The sequence below is a fragment of the Gopherus evgoodei genome, chromosome 1 (assembly GCF_007399415.2).
Source record: "Gopherus evgoodei ecotype Sinaloan lineage chromosome 1, rGopEvg1_v1.p, whole genome shotgun sequence".
Taxonomy (NCBI): domain Eukaryota; kingdom Metazoa; phylum Chordata; order Testudines; family Testudinidae; genus Gopherus; species Gopherus evgoodei.
Window position 1 is genome coordinate 29,278,010 of NC_044322.1, and position 11,674 is coordinate 29,289,683.

Below are 11,674 nucleotides of genomic sequence, written 5' to 3' on the forward strand. Positions count from 1 at the left end.
AACCCAGAGACTCTCCACCCTTCCGTCTCCTATGTCCATCTCCACCTCAGTCCAAGTGTGTACATTTTTAATATATAAGGCAACACCTCCTCCCTTTTTCCCCTGTCTATCCTGCCTGAGCAAACTATACCCATCCACACCAACATTCCAGTCATGTGTATTATCCCACCAAGTTTCAGTAATGCCAATAATGTCATAGTTGTATTTATTTATTAGCACTTCCAGTTCTTCCTGCTTATTACCCATACTTCTTGCATTTGTATAAAGGCATCTAAGATACTGGTTTGATCTTGCCTCCCAGCTTTGCCCTGACCCTCCTTCCTCTCTGCCATTATAGCCCGTGCTCCCTCCTGTTTCCAACCCATCTCCCAGGTCTTGTTCCCCACTTACCTGTGGGCTTTGCTCACCTGTCCCCGTCGAACCTAGTTTAAAGCCCTCCTTACTAGGTTAGCCAGTCTGTGCGCAAATAAGGCCTTTCCCCGCTTAGAAAGGTGAACGCCATCTGTTCCTAGCAGTCCTTCCTCAAATAGCATCCCGTGGTCGAGGAAGCCAAAGCCCTTCTGGCGACACCATCTTTGCAGCCAGGCATTCACCTCCACGATGCATCTGTTTCTGCCCGGACCCCTACCTTCAACAGGAAGAATCGAAGAGAATACCACCTGCTCTCCAAACTCCTTAACCCGTACTCCCAGAGCCCTGTAGTCACTCTTGATCTGCTCAGCGTCACACCTCGCAGTATCATTTGTGCCCACATGGATGAGTAGCATGGGATAGTAGTCAGAAGGCCGGATAATCCTCGACAAAGCCTCTGTAACATCTCGGATACGGGCCCCTGGCAGGCAGCATACCTCCCGGGATGAACGGTCAGGGCGACAGATGGGTGTCTCCGTCCCCCTCAGCAGAGAGTCTCCAACCACCACTACCCTACGTTTCTTATCAGTGGTGGCAGCAGACCTCCCAGCCTTAGGGGTACGAGGCTTCACCCCCTTAACTGCTGGGGGTGATTTCTTCTCTCCTGTATCAAGAAGAGCATAATGGTTATCTTTTACCACAACAGGAGGGTTCGCAGCAGGGGTGGAGCACTGCCTGCTGCTAGAAGTAACTAGCTGGCTGTGTCCACCCTGAGCCTCCTCCTCCACTGGAGTGTGAGGCATCTTCTCCTCCACTGGAGTGTCAGTAGTCCTGTCAACTGGGACAGCACCATCAGCTGTCTCCACATGGATACTGTCCAGGAATTGCTCATGGACATGGATGTTCCTCAGCCTGGCCACCTCCTCCTGTAGCTCTCCCACCTGCTGCCTAAGAGATTCCACCAGCAGGCACCTTTCACATTGGATGCCACCCCCAGCCTGGATATCAGTAAGTGGAAATTGCAAATTACAGTCTTTGCAAGCCCACACCAGAATCTGGGTAAAAGCATCCATGCTTTGGTGCTCTGTCTGGCTACAGGCGCAGGTGGAGGAGACAGAAGCAGTGCTGGCACAGGTGTTGCGGGTCCTCCTCACCATTGTAAGCCTCCCTCTGTCAAACTCTCTCAAATTCCTGTCTATAGCTCCCTATCCGCTCCTCTCTGCTGTAAACAGAAAGGTTTTCGATGTGGCTCAGGTTATGGGTTCAGGGGACCAATGGGTCACAGATGAGACCGACAAGGAACCCCCCACTCCCTTCCTACTCCCCTTCCAAACTCCCTTGCAAAACTCCCTGTTAGCAGCTCCTGGTCGCTACGCTCCCTGGTCGCTTGTTCGCACCTTTATAAAGCCCTGGCCTGAGTGAATGCTCCGTCCACTGGTTAAGGTTCAGCCAATTACCAGAGGCTTCTAGCTTTCAAACCTTCCTAGTAGCTCCACCTCCAACTGCCAGCTACAGCACACGGTCCTTCAAACAAACAAACCAAACAGACTGACAATCACAAGCTCAGCACACAGCAAGTAACCTCCAAACACACACACAAACCCAAACACTGCAGACAGTCACTTACCCCACAGATGCTGTATGTGCTCCTCCTTCACCTGGAGAACTCCCTTGCAAAACTCCCTGTTAGCAGCATTCCAAGCTGGTGCTTGGGGCGGCAATCTGCAAGGGGCGGCAGTCCCTGTTGTTTTGCCCCCAAGCAGCACACCGAATTGCCGCTGCGGGCGGCGGGGGCAGTCCATGTGCCTTTACGGCAGCATGCTCGTTTCTGTGTCGGCGGCATTTCGGCAGCAGCTTCTATGTTTAGCTGTCCGCGGCGGCTTCAGCTAAACATAAGAAGCTGCCGCCAAATTGCCGACACCACGGAAATGCACCTTGCATCCTAAGGGCACACGGACTGCCCCCGCCACCCGCTGCGGCAATTCAGTGTGCTGCTTGGGACGGTGAAAACTGTAGAGCAGGCCCTGGCCGTCAATGTTCCTAAATGTAGAAGGAGTAATGCAGCTCCACTGTGTGACAAAAAGGATGACATGAAGCATCAGAGAAGCACTGCTCAGCAGCTGGCCGTAGAAAGAAATTTGGGGCTGGGAAGGGGAGAGGTTCGACTATGACTGATGGATTGATGAGACAGGGGATCTATTGACGCTACAGAAATTTTCCAGTGGCCATGGATGGTAATGCAGCCTAGAGCGGTGTGGCTGCTCCATTCTCTGCTTTTGAGTTGAGGGAAGATTTTTATTCCCTAAGACTCCATGTAATTTCCTTGGGCACAGCCCATTTACTCAGCCTGTGCTTGGGAGCAGAGTGTAGCTCTTGAGCAGTGGCAATGATGACAAGACACAGGAAGTGGTAGGACAAATATAAAATACTTTATGGGTAATCGGAAGTCCAGCCCATAATAATACAATAAATTATATAATGACAGAACTCCCAGAGGCTCAGGCCAGAGAACTGTACAATTTTTTTTATTTTTTAAGATTTATTAATAGATTAATAATACTACATATAAAACAACTGTAACACGCAAGAAGGAAATCAATGGAATTAATCAGCAATTAAACCAGCTATTGCTTTTCATGACACTGACAACTCTCTTGACGTTAGGATCAAACTGGAACTGTCTTGTTCCTATGAAGAAATAGATGTATCCTAGAAATAAAAATAAATTGGATGGTTATATTTCATAGGTGAAATGTTTTCCACAAATATTTCTATAAAGCAAAATATAACATTGGCAGTACCTACATATTCATTTGTGTTAATTTCTGATCTTAGTACAGTAGTGAAAATATTAATAATGATTCTCTTTTAAAAGATTTCTTCAACCTAGAGAAGCACAAGTATTCTAGCATAGTAAACTGTTTTTAAAGATTTGTTTTACTTACTACCATACTGGAAAGCAGCATCAATATTTTTGCTAATTCCTCGGAACTCATTGATTATCTTCTTTGGATAACCCTAATCCATGGACTGCCTGTTTTCATCGTATCTGCATAAAAGAAATATATTTACAATGTATGGTAAATAAATGACATTTTAATAGTTGGAAACAAACCCTGACACATAAATGAGAGTATTCGTGGTAGAAAATCCACCGAGAATGAGCTAAACTAACTGAACCCTTAAAATCCTTGCTATTCTGTTTTCAGGTTTGTGTACAAAACTTCCATTGAGCTTTCACCTCAGGAGTGCATGTGTGTGTATTATAGGAGTTTTGGCCCTGCCCGCCCCGTGGCACTTCCCCGGGGCCAGGTCAGAGGCTGGAAGCCAGAGCTAGGCAGTACAGGGTGCTGGCTGCTTGCAGCTGATAAAAGCTGCCCAGGCAGGGGGACCCAGCTCAGGGGTCAGCAGAGTCCTCGGGGATGAGCAGATGTGGGGGGCCAGGAACAGAAGCCTACACCAGAGCAGTTCAGTCCAGGCTTCTGTGAGTAGCCCTGGATCCTGCACCTGCCCTGTGCAGCGTGCCCCAGCAGGCAGGGACACAGGCTGGGGACTGCTCCCAGTACCCCTCCAGGGCTTACTTTGCCACTGCTGCTGGAGCTGGGCACCCAGTCAGCAACTGCCACTCTTTCCACTGTGCCTTCAGAGCTGGATGGCTGGAAAGCAGCAGCTACGGGGTGGCTGCCGGAGGGCAAAGGCAAATTTTGAAGTGGCTCCCCCATGCCCCTGATATTGTGATTCCAAGAGTCTATTCAAATGAATTCTAAACTGTTTTCAGATGAGAAACCGAAGAGCCATTGCAATGTGATGCAGATATTAGTTCAATGGAGTAATTTATTGCAAAAGATTACTGAGCTATTATGAAATATAAACAAACCGTAACCACAAACTACTGCATAATCATACAGCATAAACCCACTTGACTGTTCACACTGAAAGAACAAAAATCCAGTATATTAATAGTTCTTTTAGCTTGAAGTTTGAGAGACACAGGAGGACAATTTCAGAACATTGCATTCTTTGGGTAATTCTTAAAGAATTTACGAGATAATAGTGTTTCTACAGGTTCTTTGTCTCATCCTCTAGAATGTAATTAATCGCTGCCACAGATTTCTACAGGATGGTTGGAAAAAACCTATAGAAAGGTTAGCATTTTCTATCAGACTCCCTGGATTTTAAAACTAACTTCCATAGAACCCTATTCAATTTTGTGGAATCCAATTGGTTTAATCCCTATTACATTTTATTTTATGTTTCCATATTAATCCTCCAAGCCTAAAGAAAGAATATAACTTAAGTCTGTTGAACATTAAATCTTACCTCCAGTACTTGTCACCTACAAAGAAGTATGTTTTCCCTGAATTCTCATAACTGAAAGCTGCATTAATTCTCTTAACCGTTTTTGGGAAGCCCAAGTCATAGATGCTTTTTGGGTGGTTATACACTAAGTCATACCCACTGAGGACCCAATATTTGTTCTCTGCAAAGAAAAAATAGAATTAATGCTTCACCAGCAGCTTCTGCTCATACTAAGCAACATCAGATCATCGCTTCTGGCTTAGTACTTCATTACAAGGATGATAACAAAGCAACTTAATTTTCAAGAGACATGTATAGCTGAGTAGTGATTCTGAGATTTCATTCTCCCCTTTACTTTCAGTAAATTAAGGAATGGCACTGATCTTTTTATTTTAAACATAGCATAAATCCTAGGGGAGATGTCTTTCATGGTCAGAAATTAGACTTTGGAGCAATGAGTCCAAGAAGAACCCTTCCCTTACACTTATACATGTTATACATTTTGGGAGAAGACTCCTTGAATTCTATAAATTGTTAAGTAATCCACCAAGAATAGTTTAATGGGATGCAGAAGATAAACAATACTTGAGATGTGTTCAGATACTTTGGTCATGGAGGCATATACGTGTCTAAGTAGGTGTATACACAGAAAATTAACTGTTAATAACGGCAAATGTCTTATCTAAATGATCAGGTGATTTTATGTATCTTTTCTCTCTCTCCCTCTCCTCACTTAAGGGTATTGTTAGGACAGCTGGTTGATCTATTTCAAACAGACAGTTATTCTCATCAACAAACAGCTTTTTTACTAAAACAAAGCTTTTCACAAACAAGTGTCAGCATTGTCAACTTTTTGGGTCAGGAATGGGGATTATAGAAAATTTTGTATCCCTTTTAATATTCTTGTCAAAATTTGTAATAAAAATATTATTGAAATGCTTCTTATAATGTTTGTTTACCAAAAGTGGTCTCTTTTGAACACTTCCAAAGAAAAACAGTTTTGACATTTTTCACATAAATAGGTTTTTATTTTTTGACCACCTCTAGTAATTACCCTCACCTGTATGTCCTGTCTATGCCTAGATTCTAAAAGCTCTGGAGGTCTTTTATTCTCTGTGTTCTGTAAGGTGCCTAGCAGACCTTTGGATGGGGCATCAATAATTAACCAATACTCTGCTGAATGCTTTTCAGAACAGCTGCTAACTCTTTGACTTACTACTGAGAATTAGTGTATTAATTCAAGGCTGCTAGTGCTCTAGTCCACAGCACATTTTGAATTTAGCCAAAATGCTTTTTAATAGCTGTATGTTATTTCCTATGATAAAAGTAGATTTGAAGGAAAAGTGAAGCCATTTTCATTTCTTTCTTTTCAGAACATTTACATTAAATAGATGAGCAAGCTTTAATTTAATTATTCACACATTTTGGGGGCTTTTGTAATTTGAACATTTGAGTCATTTTGTGCAGTGTCTTCTAAGGAGAATTGCACAATCTGTGGAGCAAAGTATTCCCAGTAAATTCATATATCAGAAGAACTAACAAATGTCAGATTCTGTTACCTTTAAAAAGAAAAACTTGATCCCTTTCAACATTTTCATAAGCAGCTTGAATTCCAGATGGCAGATTTGGCCAGAATAAAGAAATGAAATTGAGTTCGACCTCTGTCATCTGAGGATGCTCGCGCCAGAAATACCTGGTTTAAATAAAATTTGCATATTAGAAACTGTTCCTGCACCTAACATAAACATAATACAAAGGTGAAGTGTGTCTGATTCTATCTCCCGTTAGTGTTTGATCCACAGTGCTGAAAAGAGTCTGCTATGATTGCTATCTACTAGAACTAATATTTTAGTAGTTTTGGTGCTGGAGGTCACATGTTCTGTCCCTGCCAATCACCTACAATGTGGTGGGGTCATGACAAAGTAGTGGCCTAGTGTGTCACATAAACATACCATTGCAAAACAGGAGGTTGCAGATGCCCTCTTTTCAATTGAATCTAGACTGATGACAAATCTATCATTCCACTGATTACAGCGGCAGAGTAGTTGGAATAGAGTCTAGGGGGGAGTCCTGACTCACCTTCACCAGCCTTAGCCAATAGATCACTAACATTTAGGTTCCTTTCCTCTGATCAGAGCTGTGTATAGCAGAATCTGGGTCATAGTTCCCATTGAAATTCCTTAGCAACTACAGTACAGTGGTTGGTGCCCTTTAGCCATCTCACCATTTGATGCAGCCACTTTGGAAACAGCTGAAGCATTTTGTCATGCCTGAGAGAAATGTTAGGTAAAGCTAGGCACCCATCATCAGAGAATTTGGGCCACCTTTTGTATGTGATTTTTATTGTTAGTGCTACATTTCTAAGTGACTGTTTTCCCTCATGTCTTATGGGAATTAAATGATCTGAAATATTGTTTCCTTTCAAGTACTGCAGTTCAAAGAAGTAACTCGGAAGTTCTTTGTTGTTACCTGCCCTTAAGGAACAGCTGTTCTCCACGCATGGTAGCGACAGCATCAAAAGTCAATTTGGGGTCACAAGTTCACCGGTTGGTTGAATGGGGTTATCTGACTGTCCTACATGAAGATTAAAGAAAAGTTGGCAATATATAATATGGAGAAATACAGCTGAAAACCAACATTAAGAAGGACTTGGTGGACACACAAAATCTTCTCATGAGAAATTGTGGGGAGGTGGTCATTAATCAGGGTTCTGCCAAGTAACTTCAGGTCTGTGGAGTTCCTAAACTCAGCACAAGTGAGGCTTAGTTTCTACAAAACTACTGAAGTGTGCAAGAATGGGCATGCAGAGGAGCTGAACTTCAGTGCAACCACCTTCATGGCCATTGCCCACCTCTAGTTAACAGGAGCTCAGCAATAGTGGAATTTCTCTGTGCAGCAACACTAGAATGTTTCCAGAATTAGTAGAACGTTTCTTAAAATATACATTTTTTATTGATTAAGCAGCATAAAGTGGAATTAACCCAGCATATGACTAAAAGTTTATTTTTCTTACCATAGATTGTTTGAATGCCATTAATGTCATCCTGAGGAAGACGAAATTCATTAGGGTCAGTGTAGGAATAGTTGGGGTACATCAGGGCACCAGGATCAGTAGAATGAGAGAGACCCAGTGAATGGCCAAGTTCATGGGCAGCAACAAAGAACAAGTTGTATCCTGAGGAATTAAAAAAAATGTACATTTAAAATAGGTGAACTGTGTTTGAATCTACAGTACAGCTGTCTAAGTAGGAAATACCTATACATGCCAGCTCAAAGCATATTAGAGACACTTGAGATTCTTTCAGTAATCTGCAAACATTACAATATAAAGAAATGTAGAAGGAGAGGATTTTTTATATGGACATATAAACCAATCAGGCCCCAGTTACTGCTTCCCTTGCCCTTATTGTAACCCCCCAACCCTTCACAAATGACCCAATTTTCCTTCTTAGACGGGTGTAAATCAGGAATAATGCCATTGAAATAAATGGAGGGTCACTGACTTTAATAAAATTCATCCTTATTTACATGAAAGTATATGAGAGGAGAATTGTAGTGATGCCCAAAGACCCAGTCAGCATCAAACCCCTTTCTGCTAGGCCTGGGCATGAAAAGGCACTGTCCCTGTCTTGAAGAGTCTGTGATATTTTCAGCATGGACTGATGTTCCTTGCTGCCAAAGAAAACTAACTTTTCTAAGCACCACAATTTCTTTAGTGTAACCCATCATAAAATGTGCCAGACTGAAACAACCCAATCTGAACCTCATCAAAACATCTTACAGAGCCGTTTTCCTCAAATAAGTTTGTTGAAGAAGTGAGGTAGGAAAAACCGGTCAGAGAGTCAGATTCTGCTACCCTCATTCACATCCTGACATCAAAGGAACAGCTCATGGAGTAAGGCTCAGGTCCATGTAAGGACTTAGGTGTCTAATTCTCACTTTAAGCCTCTAAATCCAAAATTTAGGTGTCACTAAGATCCTCAAAATCCCTGTTCAGCTGCAACTTAACTCTGTAGGCACCTAAGTTCCCTCAGCACTGAAATTTTCACTCTAAAATTCCCCAAGACATCCTATGTTTCTACCTCTGGGCAGGCACAGGGCTGCCTCAGGCAGGTGCCCAAACACCTGTGGGGGCTAATGCAGTAGGTGTGCTCAGAACATGCCTAATGCCACACAAAATGGCCAGCGAATGAGGAGGAGGCAGAATCTTCCCAGAGAAGTTTTAGCCCTCTGATTAGGACACTCACTCAGGAGGTGAAAGATGAGGATTCAATTCCCTCCTCTGCCTGATGAGAAGGGATTTGAAGATGTGCTTCCCACCTCTGAACCATTGGACTGTAGAGTCACACTTCTTCACCCTCTCACTCTATTAATATTTAATTATTTATACCCAGGGATCAGCTTCAACAGGGGAGACTGAAAGAGAGTCTCATCAGAATATCCTATAGTCCAGTCTTTTGTGGGTCCGGGCCTAAGTTACAACTTCACATGAGGAAAGATTGCACAATCTGATCCTGTATAAACAGGGGTAGTAATGAAGCTCCTACCATTTGAGCCTTTTGTCCAATATTCTGCCTCGTCGAAGTGGACATCTCCACCAATACCATTGCCAGGCTGAAAAGCATGAGCCAGGAATCCATTAGGTCCATCAAAGGGAGAATTGTCACGATGATCTAAAAAAAAAAAGAATAATTAATTTAATTCAGTTATTTACTCTAAATTTGTATATTACAACCTCTTCCCACAGTTCTTTCTCTCATGAGTAATCCAGTTGACTTCTACGGAGCTGCTCAAATCAGTAAAGGCTCATAGGATCTGTCCCTCAGCCACTACTCAGTTATGATTTCCAATGAAACCAGTGTAGGATGCTGGATGCTCAGCACTTTTGAAGCCAGCTATTTATCAACCAAATATGGATTTAGGAGCCTAATATTAGTTACCCATTTAAAAAAAGAAAAGTGTTATAACATCGTAACAAGAATTATATAATTTAGTTATTTTTTGTTCTGCTGCTCCATTAAGGCTCTGATTCAGCAAGATACTTAAACAAGCGCCTAATTTTAAGTACACCCATTGAAGACAATGAGACTATTTATGAGCTTAAAATTAGGCACAGAGTAAAGTACCTTGCTAAACTGGGGCCTACATTTTTATAGAACAACACAATCTAGTTGCTGGATAACATAATTTATGCCACATTTCTGTAGTATTTTATTACTTTATTATATCCTTCTGACAGTCATAATCATAATTTAGACAAAACTAAGCTAGTGCCAATGGGAAATATTTCCCTTAAAAATTCTGCCACTTGGTACCTCTTGAACATCAGGACTATTTCTAAAAAATAAGAACTATAGCTGCAGTTTGACAATTATAAGATAAAATTTTGTAAAACGGATAAAAGGTTCCTTCCTACCATTTAATTTAGAGTGTCTGAAATTCATAGCAAATATTTACCTTCACAAGCTGGATGTCTTCATCTTCTGCTTCTGGAGCCACAGGAAATGCAGAGGAGGATGCTACATATAGCAGAAACAGAAGGGTCTTCATTCTTATTGTCACTTCTGTGCCTTGTAACACTAACACTGCTTACTCTATAGCTGCTACATATATGTCTCTCAAATAGCCCTGTTTATATAGCGACTGTGGACATCAGCTAGAAACTGACTCATCTTGTATAACTTTCTCTGATTAGCAAGAAAACCAATACATAACAATGGTTTCATCATCAAGGGGTGACACAATAACAGAACTCCCTCCCCCATTTTCACAATTATATAATATTAATAAGTAAGAGGATTTCAAATGAAAGAGTTTTGGTGATTCCAAATTCCTTTCCTTCCTCTATTAGATTATGTCCCACTCAAGTGGTCCCACTTTTTCAGAAAATTCAGAAAAACATTATGGTAGCCATAGTTATGAAAACAAACACAGCAACCTCCATTTAGAAGATCACCTAAGTAAAAGCTTAATCTTAAATTCGGAAGTAACCCGACTGACCTCAATAAAACAGCTGCAACTATATTACACTCTCCAAAGTCTTTAGTTCTTTGGCACAGGGACAATCAAAATTTATCCAGCCAGCAGGGCTTGATTCTGATCTCACTGCAGTGTAATATCCCAATCCTACATTTAGAGCAGACTGGTGTGCTTGCATGGAGTTCCAATGCACTCAGTTCCTGCTCCAGTAAAGTACTTAAGCAGGTGCGAAACCTTAAGTAGTGGAATGGTCTCATTGATTCAGGAAGAGTGCTTCAAGTTACACAAATGTGTACATATTTGCATGTCCTCATTGCAGGATCGAGTCCTAAATTAGGATTAATGCTACTAATTAAACCATTGTAATGCATTGGAAGTGAAAGCAGAATAAAACATCCACATCTATTGGCGTTTGTCAGAACTAATCTTTTTTTAAATGAAATGTTACAGCAATCTAATCAAACTAAATCTCTCTTTTTTCATTCTAACCACTGCAGACTAATACATCTCCTGTGAGATAAACTGTGAGAAACTGGCACAGGAAGTTTCAGAAAAAGGGAAGGAATAAATTAATGCCAACATTTACAATTATTAGCAAAATATCTCATCATGATGGATCTTCAGTCTCAAGATTCATCATCCAAAGAAACACAATTTTTGATTATTCTTGTTTCGCCATCATTTTCAGGAATCAACAAACAGTGGCACTTATATTGGACACAACTCCAGGGACACTGCATTACGTTATGTGTTTGAAGCTGTCATGCTCTTACTCATCAGTTGGGGCTGAATCTTTGTTTATCTAGTCTAGTCCTGTTGAGGAAAGAGACACTTGTCATAAACACTTCTCCTTGTTGTATTTTATACACACTATTGTATTTTTAGTTTTGCTCAGCTATCCCATGGGTAACTCACTGCTTTGCCTTCTTCCTTTCTTTTATCATTTTGCCTTTATTTGGTTTTTGAAGGAAAACTAAACACATTTAAAAACACACATATATGTAGCACAAAGGACAGACAAAGATTAATGAAAAATAAAGTCAGT

The 11,674-nt window shown here is 41.5% G+C and overlaps 1 pseudogene; it reads right to left on the reverse strand.

Annotated features, from left to right (window-relative positions):
* Positions 1-2,870: 2,870 nt before the first annotated feature.
* Positions 2,871-10,200, reverse strand: LOC115650304 (annotated as a pseudogene).
* Positions 10,201-11,674: the final 1,474 nt, after the last annotated feature.